The following is a 24,648-nucleotide window of genomic DNA, read 5'->3' as shown; positions in this document are numbered from 1 at the left end:
TGTGTCCCTGGTCCCAGATGTTATTATGGGAAATCCCATGATGATAAATAAAACACTCTGTGAGCAACTGGATAGTGATGCTTGTCAGGGCTCTGCAGACAGGGAAGACAAACCAAAACCCAGGATATGTAACTGGGTCTGAAGAAATTAATTTGCCAAGTAGTTGCACTGGCCTTTGCAGTTGGAGGGAGTAGACACACTATCTGGATCTGCCTTGTTGAAAGGGGTCCATGGAGCTCCATCCCTGCTACTATGGCTATACCATTCACAGGCCCACTGCATAAACATTGGTGTCACCCAGGACTGAAGGTGTTGGTCAAATCATCCTGGGTACTGAGTTCTCCTCTGCTGTGGATGCTCTCTGGTGGGCATTCATGTGAGACATAAAAATTGACCAAAGATGAAATTTGGGTGAAGCACATGTCTGAGTTCTTAGAGTGAGAGATGGCAAAACCTTTATCATGGTTGTGCCTCTGCTTCACAGCTATCCTCCTTTCTATTTAGCTGTAACTGGTGACTCCAACAGGTCTCATATCTTTGGGAATTTCTAGACCAAAAGCAGATTTAGCATACTCATAATTATGTTTAGTGCCAATGGCAGGCCAACTCTTCCAAGAACTTTGTTCCTATGCTCAGCTCCACTCTGATAGCAAACATAGGCTCCTGTATACCTCAGGTCAGCACGTACTAACTTTGCTTAGAGCCAGGTGAGGGAATCCCTTCTAAGCCCTGAAGAGATGTCTGATCTCAATTGTTTGCATCTCTCTTTATAAAGCAGTGTGACTTTAGTGTGACTACATATTGTCCAAACAGAGGCATTTTTGACAATGAAAGGGACACTCTTAACAGTTAAGCCAGGATAACAGACAAAAACCAGAGCTATCTCATGCAGAGTGGGACAAATGATCATCCTAGTTATCTGATACCTTAATAGTCTAAGTGGCCAATTTAAATTCCAGGACAACCAGAAAAATCCCTCTAAATACTGTTACACAAGCTTAAACTCCATTGTCCTCCATAATAACATTTCTTTGCACAGACTTTCAACTCCTTTGTTTCCTGTTCCTTTTGCCTTGTAAAACTCCATCCTCACTTAGAAATAATTTTCTACTATTTCTCTACCTACACCAGAGCAGCCAAAGCATAACCAAGCACGCTGACTGATTCCATTTTAAATTTAGGACTACACATCCCAAGAAAGCTCTCAGCCCTGCCTGGAAATCTTGCCATATTTTCTTAGTAATTTGATTCGCAGTATCCAAGACAAAGATTTCACCTTTTTTTGTTAAACCTCCCTTGCCTCCCATCCTCCATTTTCATGGATGATCTTAATGAGTCTTCTGCTAATAAAGTAGAAACAACCAGAATTCTATTTTCTCAGTTTCCTATCACCACTTTCCCTTCATCCTCACCATTGTCTTTTCAGTGCAAACCAGTCATTTCTTGCCTAGGCTGTTGTAGTCACTCCCTAAGTGCCATTCTTTTTCCTCTAACCTAAGGCTCTGATTTATCCTCAGCCCAGCCAGATCCCGAAAGGAAGTGACTGCCTTTAATTCACCTTTATATCTCCAATGCCTTGCACAGCGCCTAGCCCATGCAGTTGTTCCTTAAATTTAACTACAACAGTCACCAAGTCTCAGAGTCTCCAGGTTGTAGCCTGGCATCCTCCTCCACAATATCTAAGGTCCTGTGGCTTTTGTGCCTTGCCTAGCTTCCAAAAGCCTCGGTAGGAACTACAACATCCCGATTCGGTGCAGAACCAACCAGAAACGCACCGTCTCATCCTACATCCTCCTAGAGGAGATCCGAGGGTACCGAACCGACGCTGCAAGCTGCGGATCCCCTCGGCCTCCCCACCCCAACCCTCCAGCGTCCCCAGCCACGCCTTCTGTCCTGCGGCCCCAGCGCCAGTCCCAACCCTACCGGAAGCCGGCTCCGACCCTCCCACCAGCTCTTCCCGCAGAGGCTTGGATCATCTAGGACTCGGAGCTCGACTACCCGGCGGATCGACGCTCTCGGCGCTCCCAGCGGGCGGAAGTGAAGGCGCCGGCGGTTAGGGCAGCCACCGCCCGGGACTCTTCGCGAGAGCCGCCGGGAGCTCGGTCGTTGCGGGCCGTAGGGGGCGGCAGGCAGGCTGGAGGTACGTTGTGGAGGCTGGAGGTCCTGGCTGAAGGCCAGCCTGGGGAGGCACGGACAGGCAGGGCGGCGGGCGCCGGCGGCTGGCCTCGCTCCCAGAGAGGCGGGTGGAAGTGGTCCGCCAGCGCCGGTGTCAGTCTCCTGCACCGCTCTTCAGTCCCTGACTGTGAGGAGGAAGGCGCCGCGCGGTTCCCGTCCGCACCTCCGCGCCGTCCCTGACACCTGCTAGAGGCCCAGAGACCTTCACCCTTGCGCCGGTCATGGGCCTCCAAAATACTGACCATCGACCCGTTGGTTGTAGTCGGCTTCACTCGTCCCCCTTGCGTCCCTACGTATTGTCACTGTGTCAGGTGTAAGAATTTATTCGCGAAGAGCGAATGTGAGACATGTTTTGCTTATTTTGCTTAAGTTTGCGTCATTTAGAGCTATACTGAGCATTTTCTAGGTGCCTTTCATTCAGTGTTTTAAGCGTTTACATTTACTAATTTAATTCTCACGAGAGGTAAATGCTGTATATCATCCCCATTTTACAGAGGGAGAAACGGAAGCCCGGAGTGGTTATGTAACTAGCTTGTAGTTACTCAGTCTTTTAACTTCCTTTGAGACAAGGCACCGAAGCTCTACAGCCTGCACACCCAAACACAGTGTCATCTCTCATGTAAGCCTGGTGATGCTAGCTTGCTATCCCAAGATTTTGTATAGACACTTCCTTAATTTCCAAGAAACAGTTCTTGCAAAAGATTGTCTTTAAATGGAAATAAGCTATTCTTAATCAGTAAAGGTCAATTATAATAATAGGTATGAGAAAGTTTTTTTTTTTTCCTCTCATGAATTGGAGTAAACTTACAAGGAAACCTTTTAAAAACGCTTACCCAGCCACACTTTAATTAAATCATTTGGATGGCACTATATTGAAAAACTAGTTATTTTTTTATTTTTTATTAAAAATGTTTTTTTAGTGTTTATTTGTTTTTGAGACAGAGTGCTAGCGGAGAAAGGGCAGAGAGAGAGGGAGACACAGAATCTGAAACAGGCTCCAGGCTCTGAGGTGTCAGCACAGAACCTGATGCCAGGCTTGAACCCATGAACCATGAGATCATGACCTGAGGTGAAGTCTGAGGCTTAACCGACTGAGCCACCCAGGCACCCTGTAAAGCTAGTTGTAACTGAGGTCTTGTGGCTCAGTCTCCTAATACATTATATTTTCTGTATAAACATTAGTACATTCTGGTCAGGCTCTGTGTATCTGACTCTACTAACAGAAACTGAATGCCAGAAGCTTCCTGAGGATCATCTGTGTGTCCAAAGTTGTTGACTGAAAGGGTGGTAATAAAAAGAGGATGATGTGTGTTTACTACTCAAATGTTCTCTTCTGTTTAGGAACTTTAAAACATTTTTTTTAATGTTTATTTTTATTTTTGAGAGAGAGAAAGAGAGAGAGAATGTGAACGGGGGAGGGGCAGAGAGTGAGAGGGAGACAGAGTCCCATTCAAGCTCAAACTCACCAAAGGTGAGATCATGACCTGAGCTGAAGTTGGATACTTAACTGACTGAGCCACCCAGGGGCCACTAAGTAGGAACTTAATTTAAACAAGGAAACAGGATCCCCCAGTGTAATTTGGAATGACTCTTGAAAGGTTCAGAAATTTCTTTTTTATCGTGTCAAGCATTTAATTTCTGTACTGAATATAATTTTGAAATGTTACTTTTTGAAAAGATGATTGTTAAGCTGCTTAAATTTTCACTCATTGCACTAATATTTGAGAGCCTGTTATGTATGAATTATAGGGAAAATGAAATCAGAACTCAAATTTTGCAAAGCAGCCTTCTAGTAGAGGACTTTGCATAATTTCTAGCACCAGGGAATGGCAGGATTAAGCCAGAGTATAGGAAATGCTATGTATAGTTATGTATATAGTTAATCTTTTAATTACTTTTTCACCCATTTTCCAATTTATTCATCTTCATGTAGCCAGGATCTAGTTAGCACCTACCACATCCCAGGAGCTTCAGTGTTTATTGAATGGATAAGTTTTAGGCCAGTGTTGAGTAGAGAGGATTTTGAAATTGATTGGCATGGGAAATAACATTGATCATTGTGCTAAGCAGTATGCTAGAATGTTGATTGTTCTCAGATGGTGAGGAACGTGTTCATGCATCTCCTGGATTGCCTGGTGAAATTGCATGGTAGTAGTGTTGTTATTATCACATGGTTCAGTGTATGTTTATGTTAATTTAAAATAATTATTCTTTTAAAAAAGATGTTTATTTATTTATTTTTGAGAGAGTGAGAGTGAGCGGGGGAGGGGCAGAGAGGGAGGGAGACAGAACCCGAAGCAGGCTCCATGCTATCAGTGCAGAGCCTGACGTGGGGCTTGAACCCACAAACTGTGAGATCATGACCTGAGCTGAAGGCAGACGCTTAACTGACTGAGCCACCCAGGGGCCCATAAAATAATTATTCTTGATACAAACACACAAACTTAAAGTAATTGTAGAGAATATGACTCTTGAAGCTATGGGTACACCTATAGTCATCTTTGGCCCTCAGTTTGAAAATTATGGAGTCAAAAGGTTTTTCAGCTTAGGAGTCAAAGCAGCCATTTACTGGTCTGTGAGCTACCACCTACCTGCTTCATAGCATGGGCATAGCCTCTTTGGGCTTCAGTTTCCTTTTTCCTGTAGTCAGGGAATATATAAAACTAGATTAAGATTTTTTCCTGGTTTGAAATTTTTCAGCTCAGTGAATCCAAAACCAGTTAGCACTTGTCCTATCCCTGTGTTGTTTTAGGGGCTATAGGTATTACTGGTACTTACATCTGTCAAAAGGCTAAGTTCTGGCTGGCTGGAGATTAGTTTTGGCCATTTTTGTATCTCCCACTTTAGCATATGCTTGACATACACATTAGAAATAATATTAGCTTAGATTCAGAAGGGGCATTTTTGCTCTCAATTAAAGAATATCTAAGAACTAAACTATAATATTGAGTGTAAGAATAGCAGGAATTCAGAGAAGGGGATCTGTTGGGGTTAGAGTAATTGGGAAAACTTCATGGAGGTCAGACCTTGATGGGGAGGATGTGGCCCTTCATAGGGAAGGCACTGGAACGTCTGGGTGGCACACAGAAGAAGGCCCACAGGCTGGTAAGTAAGTATGTTTTGGATTATGGAGTGCTCTGAAGGTAAAGCTGAGGGGTTTGGAACTGACTTACTATGCATTTTTTTCCCCCAGGAAAATTGTATTAGGTTTGCTCTAAAGTTTCATCAATATTCTTTAACTTTAATATCATTGGTAACATTTAAGACTGGGGTGCATCCCAGGCTTAATTTTCGGTTTTGATTTTAGTAATTCCTTCTACTTACTACTTCCTGCTTAAAATAAGTCTTGGTGCCGGTAGTGGAAACAACAGTGGACACTGGGATTTGGGAAACCTGGAGTTTAGTTAATTAGAATATAAGCTGCATAAGGTGGATCCAAGCAGGCACCTAGAGTGGTGCATGGCACAAAGTTAGCATTCAATAATGTGCATTGATGAATGAGTTCTCCTTTTGCTGCTTGCTAGCTGTGCTGCTCTTGTAAGGTTGTCTCATAGTTTCATCTGTAAGATTTGATGAATTTTTATTTTTTAATGTTTATTTATTTTTGAGAGAGAGAGAGAGAGTGAGAGACAGTGTCAGCAGGCTTCAGGCACTGCACAGAGCCTGATGTGGGGCTGGAACGCACGAGCTGTGAGGTCAGACATTTAACTGACTGAGCCACCCAGGTGCCCCAAATTTCCTGAATTTTTAAAGGCCTTTTCCACTTAAAAAGTTATGTGATATTGAAGATTATATGATTTTAACTTTGGTTGTATTATAATTTTACTGAAAGACAAAACAAGACTGAAAGTCAGGGATATTTGGTTTTAGTTTAATGAAATCCCCATGTGATTGACATGATGTGTATCTGGATAAATGAGGGTCTCAGCAGGAATCAGAATTCATGCCAGATGGTTCAAGTAGGGAGATTTTAATAAAGGCACTACTTGCAGAGGTGTGGGCAGGGTTAGGGAACAAACAAGGGACAGTGAGGCCCAAGGAGAAACTGACAACAAGTAGAGGGAACAAAAGGACAAACTACAGCCTCCTGAGAGCAGGAGCCAAGCAAAGGGATATGGCTATTGCCAGAGATGTACCTGGGAGTGGGGAAGCAGGACTAAAGTGCCCATACCTGAAACTAGTCCACTTCTGAAATGCAAAGCTCAAATCTTCCACTCTTTGCTTAGTGTCTTATCTTTCTCACCCTCACTCAGTTACCTCCATTACAGCTGCACTTTTACCGGATCTTTGGTCACTCTCATACCAGAATGCTCAATTGTATTATTATCCGTTTGTAGCATCTGGCTGGCAAATTCTCCGCCCTGGACCATCTCAATTCTTTACCTTCTTTAATGCTTGAACTGAGTTGCTGAAACCAACAGGGGAAAATTCTAGCATCTAGATTTGTACTCCTACGGATCCATGGTCATCAATCTCAACTGACCATCAAAGAGTTTTCTAGGGTTTTCCTTGTAAGTGTTTGCTTCTGCCCTCTGTAGAATCTATTTTAAGCATTTTCCATTTTTCTCAAATCTCTCATCCTTTCACATAATCTATACTCCCAGCAGATACTCTTGCCACCTACTTCACAACGAGTAGAACTATCAGTGGAGAATCCCATGCTCTTTCTTCCAAAAAACCTTTCCTCTTTCCCCAGTTACCCCAAAAGAGATTGCATTTATCCTAAGACATATGTCCCAGGCCTCTGTATCCACTCTTGCCTTTGGGAGTACTTTATTTAGTTGTTCATTGGCCAAAGGCTCATTCTTGTCAGCCTTTAATCATGCCTAGAGACAGATGACAATTAAAGCAAAATAGAAAAACAGTAACAATAAAAAAGTAGCATGCTCCTTTGATTTCACATTCCTCTATTCAAATTTCTTTTTCCATCCTAGGCAAAATTCTTAAATAGTTGTTTAAGTCCATTTCACACTCATCCCACTGCTTTCTGGTTTCAGTACCTATCACTCTATTGAATGTAAGGGTCATCCATGACTTCCTTGTCACAAAATCTTGTTCCTATCATTTTCCCAGTATAGTGCCTGGGACATAGGAAGTCCTTAATAAATATTTGTTTTGACTGAATTATCTGAGGTTCCTTGTTCCAAATTTTAGTTTATTTATCTCTTTAATGAGGAATCCAGCACTGTCATTTTTTGAGGTGCTAGATGACCAATCTGTATATATCCCAAATCTTCTTGATGGACTAAACAAAGATAAAAATCAGTTTTATTTGATAATGCCATCTTCAGTATTGTCCACGTGATCTGTGTTTCTGAAAAAACAAACAAAAAAAAAAAAACACTGGGACGCTTTTTTTTTCCTGAAGAAATAATGTTTTCTGAAATATCAAGAAGTAATGTTTTGTTCACCCAATGTAAATCTAATGAAGATGAGGGTGGTAAGGGACATGGGTACAATTGGCAATAGATTGGTGAATGAATAATGCTGTGCTTTTACTGAACTACGATTCCTTTTTCCTTCCATTGAGTAGTGTATTTTCTTTAAAATTAGGTTTTTGTTTGTGTTTTTGGAGGGTGGTGGATTTGCACTGGCCTGTTTTATTTTCAGTATGCTATCAATGTCCAGTGACATAAGTTAGAGAACCAGCCACCTTTAGACCTAACAGCTTTTGACTTTGAAGTGTAGTGAAGCTAATTGTCTTCTAGGAAGACTTAGCCTGCTGAGGCAGGGGATTTTAAAGTTTCTGGGAAATAAAGAATGAGACTTTTAATTGACGGAATTAAGATGGTATCCATTGTTTGTTTTAGATTAGCTGTGTACTCAAGTATTTATGTAACAGATCAGTTATGTGGGAGCTCTAGAGAGCCAGATTGTCAGGCTTTTCCCCTATATACTCTCTTGCTTCCAGTATTCTTTTCTAGTTACTTCTTGTACATTCCCTTCTCTTTACTCCAAAATATTATAGCAAGAGTGAAGGGTTTTTTTTCATTATGTATGTGTGTGTGTATAATATTTTTTAAATATTTATTTTTGGGGGAGAGTGAGAGAGACAGTGCACAAGTGGGAGAGGGTCAGAGAGAGAGGAGACACAGAATCCGAAGCAGGCTGTCAGCCCACAGCCCAAGGTGGGGCTCAAACCCATAAACCGTAAGATCATATCATGACCTGAGCCAAAGTTGGACCCTTAACCGACTTGAGCCACCCAGGCACCCCTATATATATGTAATATCTATAGATGCATAAGTTTATAGATACATAATTCAGTGCCATTTATCAAAGTTAAATTTTTTTCAATGTTTATTCATCTTTGAGAGAGAGACAGAGTGTGAGTGGGTAAGGGGCAGAGAGAGAGGGAGACACAGAATCTGAGGCAGGCTCCAGGCTCTGAGCTGTCAGCACAGAGCCCGATGTGGGCTTGAACCCACGAACCGCGAGATCATAACCTGAGCCGAAGTTGGACGCTTAACTGACTGAGCCACCCAGGCGCCCCTAAGAGTTTTATTTTTAAAATCATTGTTTTTTTTTTTCCCAAACGAATTAACACATAAAAAGTTATGCTTTCATTTAAAAACATAGTTATTTTGGGGAACCTGGGTGCCTCAGTCAGTTAAGTGTCTGACTTTGGCTCAGGTCATGATCTCATGGTTTGTGGGTTCGAGCCCTGCATAGGGCTTTGTGCTGACAGCTTGTAGCCTGGAACTCACTTTGGATTCTGCGTCTCCCTCTCTTTCTCTGTCCCTCTCCTCCTCGAGTTCTCTGTCTCTCTTTTTCTCAAAAATAAATAATAAAACATTAAAAAATTTTTTTAAATTGCGTATTTAAATTATATTTTCTTTGTAGGAGTGATGAAGGAAAGAAGTCTAAAAAGAGCTGGAAAAGTAGGGATGCTTTATCTCTTATTTGTTCAGTCCTTCCTTTGTGCAGATGACTCACGTCATGATCCCAGGGTCATGGGATCCAGCCCTGCATCAAGCTCCACACTGAGAGTGGAGCCTGCTTGAGATTCTCTTTCTCTCTCCCTCTCTCCTTCTCTCTCCTTCTTTCTCCCTCTTTCTCCTTCTCCTTTTCCCCCTCCCTCTCTCCTTCTCTCCCCCTTCCATCCCTCCCCACCTTGCATACTTAAAAAAAAAAATGTTGGATAGAAGAATTCATGACCCTGTCTTTGAGACTTGTCCTACCCTGTGCCCTTAGATGGTAAAATGTGTGTTTGTGCTGAGATAACTTGATCTTGACCCTGCACAGGAAAAGTAGAATGAGTTTACAGAAAATGGAAGGAAACAAATTACCATTCTTTAAAACCCTTTTCCAGTGTCTCAAGGAGATCCCTCTGGGGTTAGCCCAGCCCAACCCCAAGAGGAAAGTCTATTCTAAAACAGGTTGAACATGACTCAAGGAGGATGTGGTGAATTCTACATTTGGTTCTGTTGCTGGGCGGCCTGAGTCTAGTGGCATGTAATTTTATCGTTGAAACTCTAGGCATCTCTGCAATGAGGTTTTTCTGGGGTCCTTTGGATCCATGACTCTGGACAGGAAAAATCTATCTAGTGCTATTATTTTGGGGGGAAAACTTTCACTTTTCTGTGGCCTGATTTAAGAAAATAGTGCTTTAACATCAGGAGGCTTTCCCTGGCCTCTTTGGTGAGGGTTCTTCAAGTCTGCAGTGAATCAGAACTCCTGTTATTTCCAACTCCTGGTCTTATCCCTTTAGCTGAACGGAGCCTCTGGGGACCTCAGAGGATAAGACACCTGATCACTTATTTCTTGTTAGCTATTAAAATCAGCAAAATTCTTCTTTAATAAGTAGTAAAAATTTGGTTAATCATTCTAAAGCTACTTTTGTGGTTACTATTTTTCTGTTTCTTTCCCTTAATATTTTTTTTACTAGTTATTTTTTTAAATGTATATTTAGACTGAAGTTATGTAAAAGATATTTTACCCTCTGTTCTTCTACCAGTAAATATTTTGGAAAATCAAAGGTTGTGTTACAGTGAAGTACGGGAAAATTACAAAATTAAAATTTTCTGACCTCTGTTGCAGAAACACTAACTTCATTCTGTGTGCTCCATTAAAGGAAAAGAAGCAGACGGGTTAAAACCAATATAATATAAAATAAAAGAAAATGCACTTGTTTAAGTATACATTATAAATTGTAAGAAAATGTGGCCTTTCCTCTTTATTTTAATGAAATACTTTTATAATGGCAGTTTTCTCTTTTGACCTGTGATGGATAGAAGGTTAATTGATGTTAAATGCATGCTTTGTTAATCCTTCATCGGCTACTAAATTGGTATGGGGGAGTACAGGTCAAGGATACACAAGGCCATGGTCAGCTTGTTTTCTCAGGGAGGTTTTTCCCTTTCTCTAAACCACGTATCACTCAGTCCAGCTGTATGTAGAGGAGATTCTCCACTTTCCCCTCCCCCCTTTCCCTCTCTTTTCACTCTCCTTCAACCTCCCCCCCCCCCCCCCCTTGCCCTCTGTGCTGCCGAGTGACAGCTTGTAGATGTTGCGTGCGAGGAGTTCAGCTGGCGCTGTGTGGTCTGAGTGTGTGGTCTCACTCAGTCGAGAGGCTGCTAACAGGGTGGATGAGAGAGAGCAAGACTGTTTACTTTAATTTATTTCGGATGCCGGAGTTGTGCCCAGAGTTTCTCCTAAACTTGATTCCATAGCTAGCAGCTTCAATCCCTCACAGCTGTGGTGCAGTCTCAACTCCCTGTCTTCTCCCAACAGGCACTTTCCATAGCATCTGCCTGTTTAATCCCTGTGGCTCAGAAATGTTAATAGCACTGCTGAGTGCTGTGATTATTTTGCTTTCACTATGTCAAGATATATGGCCTTGAAGAAGTTTCTTTTGAGGTCAAGCTAGAGAAGTAAAGCAGAGATTTTAAGTAAGTGACAAAGTTGATGTATTTTTAGAAATGGGAAAAGCTATTATACAAAATTTGGGTCAAATTAATCCAACTCTGCTCATGTAAAAGAATCTGGGAGTTGTGTGACGACAGTCTGTCATGTTTAACAATTTTAATAGAATTAACCAATTTAAGCTGACAGTTGATTCCTTGACCCTTTTTGAAAATCTGCATTGATTTTGGCATGCCTGTTTACTGTAATTATTATATTTGTCATATTGGCTTATAATACAGTGATATTGGCTTATAATACAGATCTGACAGGTTGAGACAAGTGAAACTTTTTATGCAGTAGTATAAATTTAGGACAATATCTTTTTTTCTAATTCTTTCATTGTAAATAAATTAGCAGTAGTATCTTGATTTTTGTTCCTCTCTCACTTCTGAGCATTATTACTAAGATAGTCAAGTATTTTGTCATTTAAGTAAACACTAGACTGTTGATATCACTTGGGATTTCGCATTGTTTAGCTTCTTTATTTCCCCATCTTCCCCACAGTCTTGCTGGAATGGAGTTGGTGTTACTGATGTGTTGTCTAGGACTGGAAAGTCTCGACCACTGACATTTCCCAGAGAGGTTAATATGTCTAGCTTATTGTTGTTCCACTATTTTCCCTGTCATTTTTGTTTTATTTACTTATTTTTTAAAAGTTTATATATTTTATAAACTTACCTCAGGAACCATGAGATCACAACCTGCGCTGCAGTCAGGAGTTGGATGCTTAACCGACTGAGCCATCCAGGTACCTCTTCCCCATTATTTTTACCCTGAGTTTTAGTTAATGAACTCAGTTTCCATCACTGGGAGGGTAAATAAAGTCTTTCTTACTCCCTCCTGTTCTTTCAGTCCTGGCCAAGGTTTTCTTTCTTTCATCTCATTTGATCTTAAATCAGAAGACTTTAGGAATTCAAGTAGTGTCAAATGCTTTTTTTTTTTTTTTTTTTTTAAATGCTATCATCTTGTATTTCCTCTTGTGTCCATTTTTTGAGTGTTCTGTTTTGTGGTGAAAATGGTAATCTATTGCTCCCAAGAATTCTGAAGCAAAATTAGTGTTATGCAAACCATTGCTATTATCTAATCCTGGAACATTTTCCTTACTCCCCAAGAAAACTCTGAATCCAGTCAATCCTTTTCCATTCCCCCTTCTCTAGCTACCAATAATATACTTTATCGTTATGGGTTTACTTATTCTGAACTTTTATATAAATGCAATCATATAATATGTAACCTTTTGTGTTGACTATGGCAAAATATGTGCATAGTGTCAGTCATTACCCTATTTCTTTTACCTAATGAGTGAAAATTCTATAGATAGAAAAAACATTGATAAATGATGGGTATAGTCAAGTAAACATTATAAGTAGAAATGAACTTATGTTTCAGAAACTCAGAAATATTTAACAGGAGCTGTGACATGCTCTAGGCTTATATTTTATAGAAATGCCGTGTCAGTCACCCAGCCCTTCCTTGTAGGAGTAAGTCATGCAGGGACCTATTCTCAACCTGTCTTGAACTGAACAATGCCATTGCTAACTGGCTTTTGAAATTTGATCTAGAACTCTAAAAGGATAAATCCTGATTGAACCAAATCCCTCCATTCCTGCTTTGCTTTTATTGGGCTAATGAACACTGAAAAGGAAGAGGAGCAGAGTTTTGGTCTATGTAACTGAGGTGGCAATTGGCCTCAACAGCAGTTGATTCTCTTTCAAGGGCAGAGAAACATTGTCTTTTGAGCTACACTGCTTTGGCAGCATTTTTAAAATAGCATTTCTAAGTGCATCTTTGTTGAATACAAGTTCATCTTTAGATCTAAGACAAAAATTACTGTCTTTGGAGTTTTCATTATTTAGAACCAAAAAGTAGAATTTTAAAATATATTTTTGGTTTTGCTCTTCTTTTTTATGTGTGGATTTTGACATTTGAAAAATCAAACTTAAGTCAGTTTTGGCCTAGTTTTTATAGAAATAAAGGATGGTTGAAAAATAAGTATTTTTCTAATGTAAAGAATTATGAGAGGTACAACTAATTTTGATTTAGACATTTAAGATTTTTTTTGAAAAGGACACAGTATTAAAGATCTGACCCTACTCATTAGAATTTCTGATTTTCAGGTAATTCTTTATGGAAGAGGTAATACAGTATCAAGTTTTTCACCTCTTGGGCCTTGTAATTAGAGGCCACGTTTGAACTTGACCTACTGTCACTCAGAGGTGACCCATAGAAGATGAGTTGTTCTGCACTTTGTGGTTAATTTGGATTCATTTCTGATTCCTTTCTGTGGCATGAACAAATAACTTGACTTTATAGTTAGCATTTCTGTATAGAGTATTAAGAGGAGCTGTCACAGTTTGAGTAAACTTTTAGGTTGTAGTTAGAAGACTCAATTTCTTAGTAGTTTTTGATTGCTAGTGTGGCATGGATTTATTAGTTTACATTTGATCTTAGCCTGGAGGCTAACAAGTGATAGATTTACTGGTTTAAAAAATAGTGTGTGGGACACGGTACAGAATCAAGAAATGGTGTATATCCTGCAGTGATACAAATCAAGCTGACATTCTGTTTGAAGACCACATCTCAATTCTCATAGCTAAAATTCCACATGGCTTAAAGTTTGCTGCTGTCCCTGAAGAGCCAAAAGAAGAGAGAATTGACAGCCTGTGTGTTCCCAGGTCTGTTCAGCCCAACCACTGTTTTACTGAGTATCTGCTTTGTTCTGGTACTGGACTAGGTCCTAGGAGTAAAGAAAAGAACATGATGCAGTCTTAGCCAAGCCCATTGAGGACAGTTCTTTATCAGAGACCTTGGTACAGCAATTCCTCCCCCCACCCCCGCCTTTTAATGTTTACTTATTTATTTTGAGAGAGAGAGAGAGAGCGAGTGTGTGTGTGTGCAAGCAGGGGAGGGGCAGAGAGAGAGAGAGGTAGAGAAAGAGAATCTCAGGCAGGCTTCATGCTATCAGTGCAGAGCCTGATGTGGAGCTTGATCTCAAACCATGAAATCGTGACCTGAGCTGAAATCAAGAGTTGGACGCTAAACTCACTGAGCCACCCAGGTGCCCCATCCTTTCTTTTTTTGTTAAATGTAGGGAATATTATTTGTTATCTCTTTCATAAGAAAATCAATTAATAAGAGAAATCAACAGTTCCAGATCTGTCAAGAGGAAACATTATGTGGTCAGCATTACCAAGGAAGCTATATACTGCCTTGTATCTCCATTCATAAGGTTACTCCATACCATGCTCTGGAATTGACCTTTCTGTGTCCAAGGCCTTACTACATCTCTGAAAAATTTGTATACATGCTCAATGCCACAGGGAAACCAATATAAAAATGTATAAAAAACATGACTTTTTTGACCCCTCTACCCTCCCCAGTCTCATTCCCCCTGTAATGTTAACCTCTGGTGTCTATCCATCTCAGACTTTCCCATATCCATTCAAGCATATATACTTGTACAAAGGCAGGTTTTTTCTTTTTTTTTTTATATGTTTTTTAATGTTTTATTTATTTTTAAGAGAGAGAACCTGCAAGTTGGGGAGGAGCAGAGAGAGAGAGGGACGGAGGATCTGAAGTGGGCTCTGCGCTGACAGTAGGGAGCCCAATGTGGGGCTTGAACTCACAAACCATGACATCATTACCTGAGCTGAAACCAAGAGTTGGACGCTTAGCTGACTGAGCCACCCAGGTGCCCCATAGTTACCTTTTTAATAGAAACTGTCTGTGCTAGAATGATGTCCATTGAGTCAATTTTCCCTTTCTTCCCAATAGGCTCTTGACCAGTAAAGGGCATTTGATAAGCAGGCTAAAATTTTTCCAAACATCCAGTCAGAAGACTGTCCCATGGAAGCTTTATAATATATTATACATAATATAATGTATATACATACATACACAAAATGATTTAAAAATATACAACAAAGTTCCTTGAAGTAAGTATTCTAAAATGCTAAATGATTTGCTAAATATAGATTTACATATTTACATACACACACACACACACACACACACACACACATACATGGCCCCTTTTAAAAACTAATTTGTTATAAATATTTTCTTGCTCTGGCATCTTTTTGTAATATATCACTTACTGCATAATATTTCCTTGGATGGGGCACCTGGGTGGCTCAGTCGGTTAAGTGTCTGACTCTTGATATCAGCTCAGGTTATCATCTCACAGTTTGTGGTTTGAACCCCATGTCAGGGTCTGCCCTGACAGTGTGGAATCTGCTTGGGATTCAGTTTCTCCTTTCTCCTCTTTCTCTGCCCCTCTCCCTCTCGCTTGCACATGCTCTCTCTCAAAAATAAATAAACTTAAAAAAAAAATATTTTCTTGGATAGACCTTCATATTTTATGTAAGTCATTTTCTAGTTGTTTGGGATGTTTTTATTTTTTTCCCCTTTGTGTTAATAAATAATTACAGTTATGGAAACCTTCATGCCTAATAGTCCTCATGGTTTGGATTATTTTATCCATTGGTCACCTTTTAAGAATGTTTTAAGTCTCAAAATATTAGCAAACCACATTCAACAGTATGTTAAAAGGATCATTTGCCATGATCAAGTCGGATTTATTATGGGATGCAAGGAGGGCTCAGTATTCCCATATCAATCAACATGTGAAGGATATAAATCATATATTTATCTAAATAGATGCATAAAAGGCATTTGACAAAATTCAACATCTGTTCATGATAAAAACTCTCAAAAAGGTGGGATTAGAGGGAATATACCTCAGTGTAATAAAGGCCTTATATGACAGTCCCATAGCTCACATTATATTCAATGGTGAAGAAATGAGAGCTTTTCCCCTAACATCAGGAATGAGACAAAGATGTCCATTTTACCACTTTTATTCAACACACTACTGGAAGTCTTAGCCAAGACAGACAAAAAACAAAAACAAAAAACAAAAAAAGCAAAAAACAAGAGGCATCCAGATTGTTAAAGAAGAAAAGCTGTCACTATTTTCCGATGACATGATTCTATACAAAAAAATTCCTTGAAGACTCCACCAAAAACCTATTGGAATTAAATGCATTCACTAAAGTTACAGGATACAGAATTAATATACAGAAATCTGTTGTGTTTACACTAATAACAAAGTAGCAGAAAGAAATTAAGAAAACAGTTTCGTTTACACTTGTACCAAAAAGAATAAAATACCTTTGAATACAGTTAGCAAAGGAGGTAAGAGACCTGTACTCTTAACACTACAAAACATTGATGAAAGGAATTGAAGACCACACAAACATATGGAAAGACAGAACATGCTCACAGTTAGGAAGAACTAATATTGTTAAAATGTCTCTACTACGCAAAGCAATCTACAGATTCAATCCAGTCGTATCAAAATACTAACAATATTTTTCACAGAACTAGAACAAATAATACTAAAATTTGTTATGGAACTACAAAAGACCCCAAATAGCCAAAGCAATCTTGAGAAAGAAGAAGAAAGCTGGAGGTATCACCCAGATTTCAAGATACACTATAAAGCTATAATAATCAAAACAGTATGGTACTGGCACAAAAATAGACATGTAAATCAATGGAACAGAATGGAGAACCCAGAGATAAACTCATGCTTACTTGGTCAGTTAATCTATGACAAAGGAGATAAGAATATGCAGTGGGGAAAAGAGAGTCTCTTCAATAAATGGTGCTGGGAAAACTGGACTGCTTTCTTACACCATACACAAAGGTAAACCCAAGATGGATTAAAGACCTAAATGTGAAACCTGAAACCATAAAATTCTTACAAGAAAACATAGACAGTAATCTTTTTGACATTGGCCTTAGGAACATTTTTCTAGATGTGTCTCCTCAGACAAGGGAAACAAAGGCAAAGATAAACTATTGGGACTACATCACATAAAAAGCTTGTGCACAGTGAAGGAAACCAACGACACAGAAAGGCAACTTACCGCCTTTTGCAAATAATAAGTGGCTAATATCCAAAATATATAAAGAACTTGCAGAACTCAACACCAAAAAACCAAATTAACTCAAAAAGTAGAGCACCTGAATAGACATTTTTTCCAAAGAAGACATACATATGGGTAACAGACTAATGAACAGATATTCAACATACTAATTATCAGCTAAATGCAAAGCAAAACCACAGAGATAGTACCTTTCACTTGTGAGAATGACTAAAATAAAGATAGGAAATAAGTATTGGTGAGTATGTGGAGAAAAAGAAGCTCTTGTGTACTGTTTGTAGGAACATAAATAGGTGTAGCCATTGTGGAAGACAGTGTGGAGGTTCTTCAAAAAAAAAAAAACAACACAAAAAACAAAAAAAACCCAGCAACAACAACAGAGGGCTGCCTGGGTGGTTCAGTCGGTTAAGCTCTGGACTTCAGGTCATGATCTCATGATTCGTGAGTTTGAGCCCCACATGGGGCTCGCTGCTCTCAGTACAGAGCCCGCTTCAGATCCTCTGTCTCCCTCTCTCTCTGCACCTCTCTCCCCTTGCGCATGCTCTCTCTCAAAAATAAACATTAAAAAAAAATAGAAATATCATATGATCCAGTAATTCCACTGCTGGGTATTTACCCAAGAAAATGAAAACACTAATTTGAAGCGATACATGCACTACTGTTTATTGCACTATTATTTATAATGGCCAAGATATGCAAGCAACCTAAATTGGATGAATGGGTAAAGAAGTGGTATATACATTCAGTGGACCATTAGTCAGCCATAAAAAGGATGAGATCTAGCCATATGTGCAAAATGGTTGGATCTAGTGGGCATTATACTAAGTGAATAAGTTAGAGAAAGGCAAATACAATATACTTTCACTTATATATGGAATCTAAAAAAAACAAACAAAAAGTGGAAACAGACCCATAAATACAAAGAACAAACTGATAGTTGCTAGAGGGAAGGGAGAAAGGAGGGAAGGGTAAACCAGGTTAACGGGAGTGGGAGGTACAGAATTCTAGTTGTGGAATAAGGCACAGTATGAATGTATAGCATAAGGAGTATAGTCAATGGTGTTATAATAGTGTTGTATGGTGATAAAATAAAAATTTATGCCTTTCTCTTTTTTTTTTTTTGAGTCTTAGTGTTTTTCTGTTGATTTTGTGAGATGTATTTATAATAAAGCTATTCATGTTTTATTTTGAACATTTTCTTTAATTTCCCATTTGGCTTTTAAATTTGGTTGTCTCATTTACTAAGGTGTACACGTCTTTAAAAAATTTTTTTTAACATTTATTTTTGAGAGACAGAACATGAGGCAGGGAGGGGCAGAGAGGGAGGGAAATACAGAATCCAAAGCAGGCTCCAGGCTCTGAGCTGTCAGCACAGAGCCCGACGTGTGGCTCGAACCCATGAACCGTGAGATCATGACCTGAGCTGAAGTCAGACGCTTAACTGACTGAACCACCCCAGAAGGCGTACATTTCTATATGATGTGTTCACTGTTTGGATTGTTCCATCAGGTTCAAACTTAGTCTTCCCATGCCCAAAGCTGTAATATACATTCACTCTTATGTTATTCTAGGTTTTTTTGCTTAATCAAAATTATATTTGACTCTTTAAATAACCAAGAATTCTTAAACTATATTGATGCTTGAATTAATGTAAGCAAGAAAATTATGCCTTGGACTATAACTATTTTGGGGATTCAAATTAATATATTAAAAATAAACAAGATGGGGCACTTGGGTGGCTCAGTCGGTTAAGCATCTGACTTCAGCTCAGGTCATGATCTCACAGTCTGTGAGTTCGAGCGCCGCATCAGGCTCTGTGCTGACAGCTCAGAGCCTGGAGCCTGCTTCGGATTCTGTGTCTCCTTCTCTCTACCCCTCCCCTGCTCATGCTCTCTCTCTGTCTCAAAAATAAATAAAAACATTTAAAAAAATTAAAAAAAAAAAACCCAAGAAAATAAAGTAATTGTTTAGACTATTGAGCTTAGTATTTGACTATCTTGGGTATATATCATAGTCAGCATTTGGAATTGTTTCATTGGATTGTGAACTACAGTGCTGTGGCTTTAAAGAAGTAGTTTCCCTGGTCTTGAGATATAATTGTTTACGGTTGCAGTATTATATTCACCCATCTCCCTCCTGCTTCTTGGGTCTTTCCCAAATTATGTGGCATGAATCTTATAATTTTCTTATTTCTTTGTTAATAACATCTCTTCTGTCTTAAAACAGATTAAGGTCATCCTCCTGTAAAGTTTCACATCCAGTCTCCAACATGACAGCACAGTTAACGACTCACCCAGCCCATAAATTCACTTAAAGTTGTATTTTTATATATGCAGAGGAGCAATGCTGTATTATTCTTATAATGAGCTTTAAAGTTTGGAGAGATTTTTCATTTAATCCTCTCAGGGTACCTGTGAAGTTAGCTATTATTCCCATATTATAGATGAGAAAACTAGGAGTTTAAAGGGGCCTGAATAAATCATATAGTTAGGATTTGCATCTGTGTCTTTTGACTCCTACTAGTTAATTGGCTTTTCTAGGGTTTTATTTCCTTCCCAACTGAACAGGTCGGTTTTTCTTACTAAAGTGTGTTCTAATGACATCAGTGTTCTTTACCCCATTTAAGTTAATTTGCTTTGTTCTGATAAAGACTGTTGGTGGTGCCCTTAATGGCAGTCTGCATCTCTTAGTGCATTAACATGGCCACACTGTGGAGCTGGGCTGAGAGGTCAGCTTGTCAGCACTTGTGAAAACTATTCTTTTTGGTGCTCTTTTCATATATGAAGTACATCTATGTGTGTGTGTGTATGTGTATGAGAGAGAGAGAGAGATATTACAGACACAGGCACTTGAGCAAGATTGCCTACGTGTGAATCCTGCTCTTTCAGTTATTAGTTGTGGGATGTTAATACAAAGTATTAATGGGGTATCCTCACAGGGAAGTTGTGAGGATTAAAAGTTATTACATGGGAAGGATAATATAGCGTTCAATAATTATAACTGTTATTACTATTATTAATTGATGTTTGCTTATTATCTAAGACATGTTGTGTTATTTTTTAATTAATGGCTATGTCCTTTACTGATGTTGTGTTACATTATATTGAAAAATATTTTAAATAAAGGCAAAAGCCATATTTGTTTCTAAATATACACTTCAAATGCTAACTGTCCATTACACATGAAAACTTTAATCCACTAATTAAGTAGTCAAGATCCCCCATAAAGTGTCATGTGGGAAATTGCAGAACCTTGCATCCTCAGAGTCACCAGGAGAACCTGTCCTTTCCAAAGAGTCAGTTTGGAACCATGGGTGATATGGTACACATCTCTGAGAATGAATAAAGCATCTCTTCATGTAGTCTGCAAAAGTCACAGGTCAGTAATCCTGGATTCTCCTGTCACTAATTTGCCTTGGATAAATAATATAAAAACATAACTGTGGCCAGATTCCCTTAAAACACTTGGAGTTAAGGAATTTCTAAATATTTTTTGCTTTCTTTCTTCCCTCCTGCTAGCCTGAGACTCTCTTTGGTGAAGAGCGAAGATTGGCATTTATTCAAAGTGGCCCAGAAAAGATTGAAAAGGGAGGACTGTTTTAAATGTAGGTTTTATTATTATTCAGTTATAGTGAGGCCAACAGCAGGAGAAAAGGTAGCTCTTGAAAAGACAGTTTGTTATTCACAGTCCCTAAGAGGAGGGGGCATACCTTGCCAGGCAGGGTGGGAGAAGCCAGGGTTGGGGAAAGTACTAGGGTTGGTCAGTAGGCAGAAAGTGTGAGAATGGCTAGAGCCTTTATTGTGTTTTTCTTCAGAAGGAACAGGCAAGGCAGGGTAGGCAAGCTGAGCAAGTTTAGGATTGGATAGTTTGATTTTGGCAAACTACAGTTATCCTCAGGTGTCTAGTGTCTGGCCTTGGTGTGTTTAGGGCTGAGGAATGTTGTTCTGGACTGCAGGAGCCTGAGAAAAGGTAGGTGTGGACTCTGGATTGGTTGGTTTGCGTATCAAAGGCCTGCTTCTGCCAAGTTGTTTGCTCTCTAGGAATTAGCTAACCCTCTGAGAGGCAGTTCCTTTCCTAGTCTGCAAGGCCCCAAGATGTCAAAGCATTATAAAATACAGAAAAACAAAAACCATGATTAATACATGGACCAGGACTTTGTATCACAGCTTCACGATTTAGTAGCAGAGCAGAACAAAGATCATAGTAGTGAATCATATTGACAATGAGAAGAGGCATAAATATGACCTAGAAAAGAGTATTGAGAGAAAGCATTTGATATCTAACCCCCTTCTCCCAATTATTTTTGAAGTTACTGTTGTGTTTTGGAGATACGCTTTCTTTTGTGTTTACCATAGTCCAAACTCATTTTTACTGGTAGGCTTTGGGAAGTGTTCACAGTCTACATTTTGTACAAGATAATTTTCTTATAGGGTGTGTGAACTCTTCAGAGGAAAAATGGCCCTCATGAGGTTTTTTAGAGTGGAGGGGTGGGGTTCGGAACCCACTGCCAAGAAAGAATCCTTGAAGATGTCTTTGGTGCAAGAAAGGTGATTTTATTAAAGCACTGGGACAGGACTTATGATCAGGAAGAGCTGCCCTGGGACCATGAAGAGAGACTGACTATATACTTGGCAGTTGAGAGAGGAAAATCATGAGTACTTGAGGCTTGAACTCATGAACTATGAGATCCTAACCTGAGCTGAAGCTGGATGCTTAACCGACTGAGCCACCCGGGCGACCCCCATTTTTTTTTTTAATGTTTATTTTTGAGAGGGAGAGACAGCATGAATGGAAGAAGGACAGAGAGAGACACAGAATCCAAAGCAGGCTCTAGGCTCTGAGCTGTCAGCACAGAGCCTGACTTGGAGCTCGAACTCAGAAACCGTAAGATCATGACCTGAACCAAAGTCGGATGCTTAACTGACTGAGCCACCAGGCTTCCCCAGAATGAGCTTTTTAAGTTTAGGCACAACTATTACAACTTTTCAAACTAAAAATGAAAAAGCCACTGAAGCATCCTATAGGTTTTTAGTTCTAATAAAGTAAATATTAATGATGTTAACCTAAAAAATAAAACTTATTTTACTAGCAGAAGCCTCAGTTCTTTTTGCTGCCACAGTAAAGAATTACAGGACAGATAAATGAAAGTAAAGTGAGAAAAGTTTTATTAAAGTACACTCCAAGGGAGAAGAGGGCCAGTCAAGAGAGGCAAAGGCCCTAGAACTCTATTTTTTTCTTTGTGTGGGTGCTAGGGTTGCAACATTTGAATGACAGGCTTGGATTATACAATAAATAGCTAACTAAGCATGCCCTTTCCTGTGAAACCGCAGCAGTATTTTTATTCTAGAGACATAGGTCAAATAAGGGCAAGCACAACAAACGTAGCTCTTCCTCTGCCAGGATCTTGTAACCATAAACAGCCTGCTAGAGGGGTGAAATGGGGTTGTCTCTGGGCAGTCCTCTGTTGGGTCTTTCCATCAAGATGTCTAAGGTCCATCATCCTGTCACTCATGCCTAGCTTCCACGTAACAGTGATGGTTTCCCATCGTCTGAGTTGTGGCTGAGCTGTTGCTGGGCAAGGAGAAAATCTTCCATCTGCTGGGATAGTAAATTGGATTCTTCCTGCCCAGGAATGTGAAGTAAGCTGTGATGGAAAACTCCTTCAGGGCTTCCTGACTCCATCCTAAATGAGGTTTCCCTCAACTAATATTTACAGGTATATGGGAATTCTCTGTACTTTCTACTTAAATTTCCTGTAAGCCAAAAACTATTAAAAAGTCTATTCAGAAAAACATCTAACTTGTCAAGTCTTAAAAGAAACAAAGCTAAGTACCAACTCTCTCAGTTCTGTGCAAGAACTCTGATTTAACAGACCTTAATTTCTAGAAGGGATGTTAAAACGATTTTTGAAATTCTTTTTGTAAGCGTAAGTAATATTTGGAGGATTCATTCAGTTTTGTATCATTAGGATTTACAGGATAAAAATGCCATTGTATATGCCAATGTTTTTTACTTTCTCTCTTATTTTCTTATATGTTCTAATCACTGTGAGGAAAATGCCAGTGCTGGAAACAGAAGGGAACCTTAACATATACCTGGAAATTCAGACAGTTTCAGCTGCAAGTCTTTCAGATTATAATCCTGTTGAGGCAGGGGATGCTGACCTGACCTGCCATCACCTAACAGGGGTTGATAGACTTTTTCTGAAAAGTGAGATAGTAAATATTAGGTTTTTTTTGGCCTTAAGGTTTTTATTGCAACTACTCATCTCTCCTGTTGCAGTGAGAAGGCAGTCATAAACAACATGGAAATGAATTCATGTAGCTGTGTTCCAATAAAGCTTTATTTACAAAAACGGGTGGGCAGACCAAATTTCTTGGTTGCTGTAGTTTGCTGACTCCTGATCTAAAATAGACACTGGAGAAGCTCAGTGAATAAGTAAATGAAGAGATTTAAGAAGAGAACTCTCAATAAATTCCCCAGTTAGGACATTTGTGGACTACATTCTCTGACCAAAACAAGTAAACAAACTCTGGAATAAGAATGAAGCAAGTAAAAGCTGGAATTAAAAAAAAAAAAAAAAAAAGTTCGACAATAAACTGTTAACTGGAAGTTTTTAAAGTTTTCTAAAGTTAATCTTGGATCAAAGAAGAAATAAAAACTGCAACTACGGATCATTTACAAATGAGCAATGCAACGACTGCTTGCCAAAATCTATGGTGTGACTAAAGCTATAAGTAGGAAAAATGGTGGCCTTAAAAGTTATTACTAAAGGAAGACTAAAACAAATGAACTAAGTATTCAATCTAGACAGGTGGGAAAAGCAAAGCAAAATAAAATGCATGGAAGAGGACTTAAGCAAATGTTGAAGCTGCAGGTTGAAGCTATAGGTAATGAACACCTCTCCTGAAAAAAGAAGGTAGAATTTATAACTTATATCAAGTTCTGTTATTATAAAAGATCATTAAAACAGTGAGCATTTACAAATCTAACCATGAAAAAAGAGATATTTACAGATACTGAAGACAATGAAAAAAGTGATAAAACCACAGCTATTCAAGAAAGTAGTGTGATATTAAATTTGAAAATCAGAATGAAATGTCTAACTTTCTGAAACATACTATTTTAAGATTTATAAAATATGGTTCCATAACCATGAAGAAAATTCTCAAATAATCTTAGCTAATGATGCATTAGATGTAGATTGTTTTACAAGCAAGCAACAGGAAACATATAAGGAATAGAATATTTCTATAATTAAACAACTGTAAGATAGCAGATAGGAAAACTTCACATTCTTTCTGTAAGGCCAGCATAGCACTCCAGATATAGTAAATGCTCAGTAATATTTGTAAACTACTGAATGCTTCTTGATATTACAATAAATGAGCAAATATGTACAAGAAAAGGTAATTTCTGACTAACTGAAAATAAGATTTAACATATAAAACTCTTAAAGTAGTAGCAAATCAAATCCAGGAATGTTTAAAGGATTGATAAAATGGAACCAACTAAAGTTTATTCCTAGAATATGAACTACTTCATTAAGAAATTTATTTCAATTCATTATATTAATAGGTAAAAATAAAGTTATGTCAAAAGATGCTGTGAAAAT

The 24,648-nt window shown here is 38.9% G+C and overlaps 1 protein-coding gene across 2 annotated transcripts in view; it reads left to right on the top strand.

The window, feature by feature from the left end:
* The first annotated feature begins 1,982 nt into the window (after positions 1-1,982).
* Positions 1,983-24,648, top strand: part of EXOC2 (exocyst complex component 2) — a 267,798-nt gene continuing 245,132 nt past the window's right edge. For both annotated transcript variants that reach the window (XM_027040160.2, XM_027040158.2), the window contains exon 1: positions 1,983-2,140. The gene's annotated coding sequence lies outside the window, so the exon portion shown is untranslated. The remainder of the gene's footprint in view (positions 2,141-24,648) is intronic.

This window comes from Acinonyx jubatus, chromosome B2, assembly GCF_027475565.1.
Source record: "Acinonyx jubatus isolate Ajub_Pintada_27869175 chromosome B2, VMU_Ajub_asm_v1.0, whole genome shotgun sequence".
Lineage (NCBI taxonomy): Eukaryota > Metazoa > Chordata > Mammalia > Carnivora > Felidae > Acinonyx > Acinonyx jubatus.
The sequence above is the reverse complement of the archived record's forward strand: the minus strand, read 5'-3'. Positions and strand labels throughout refer to the sequence as shown.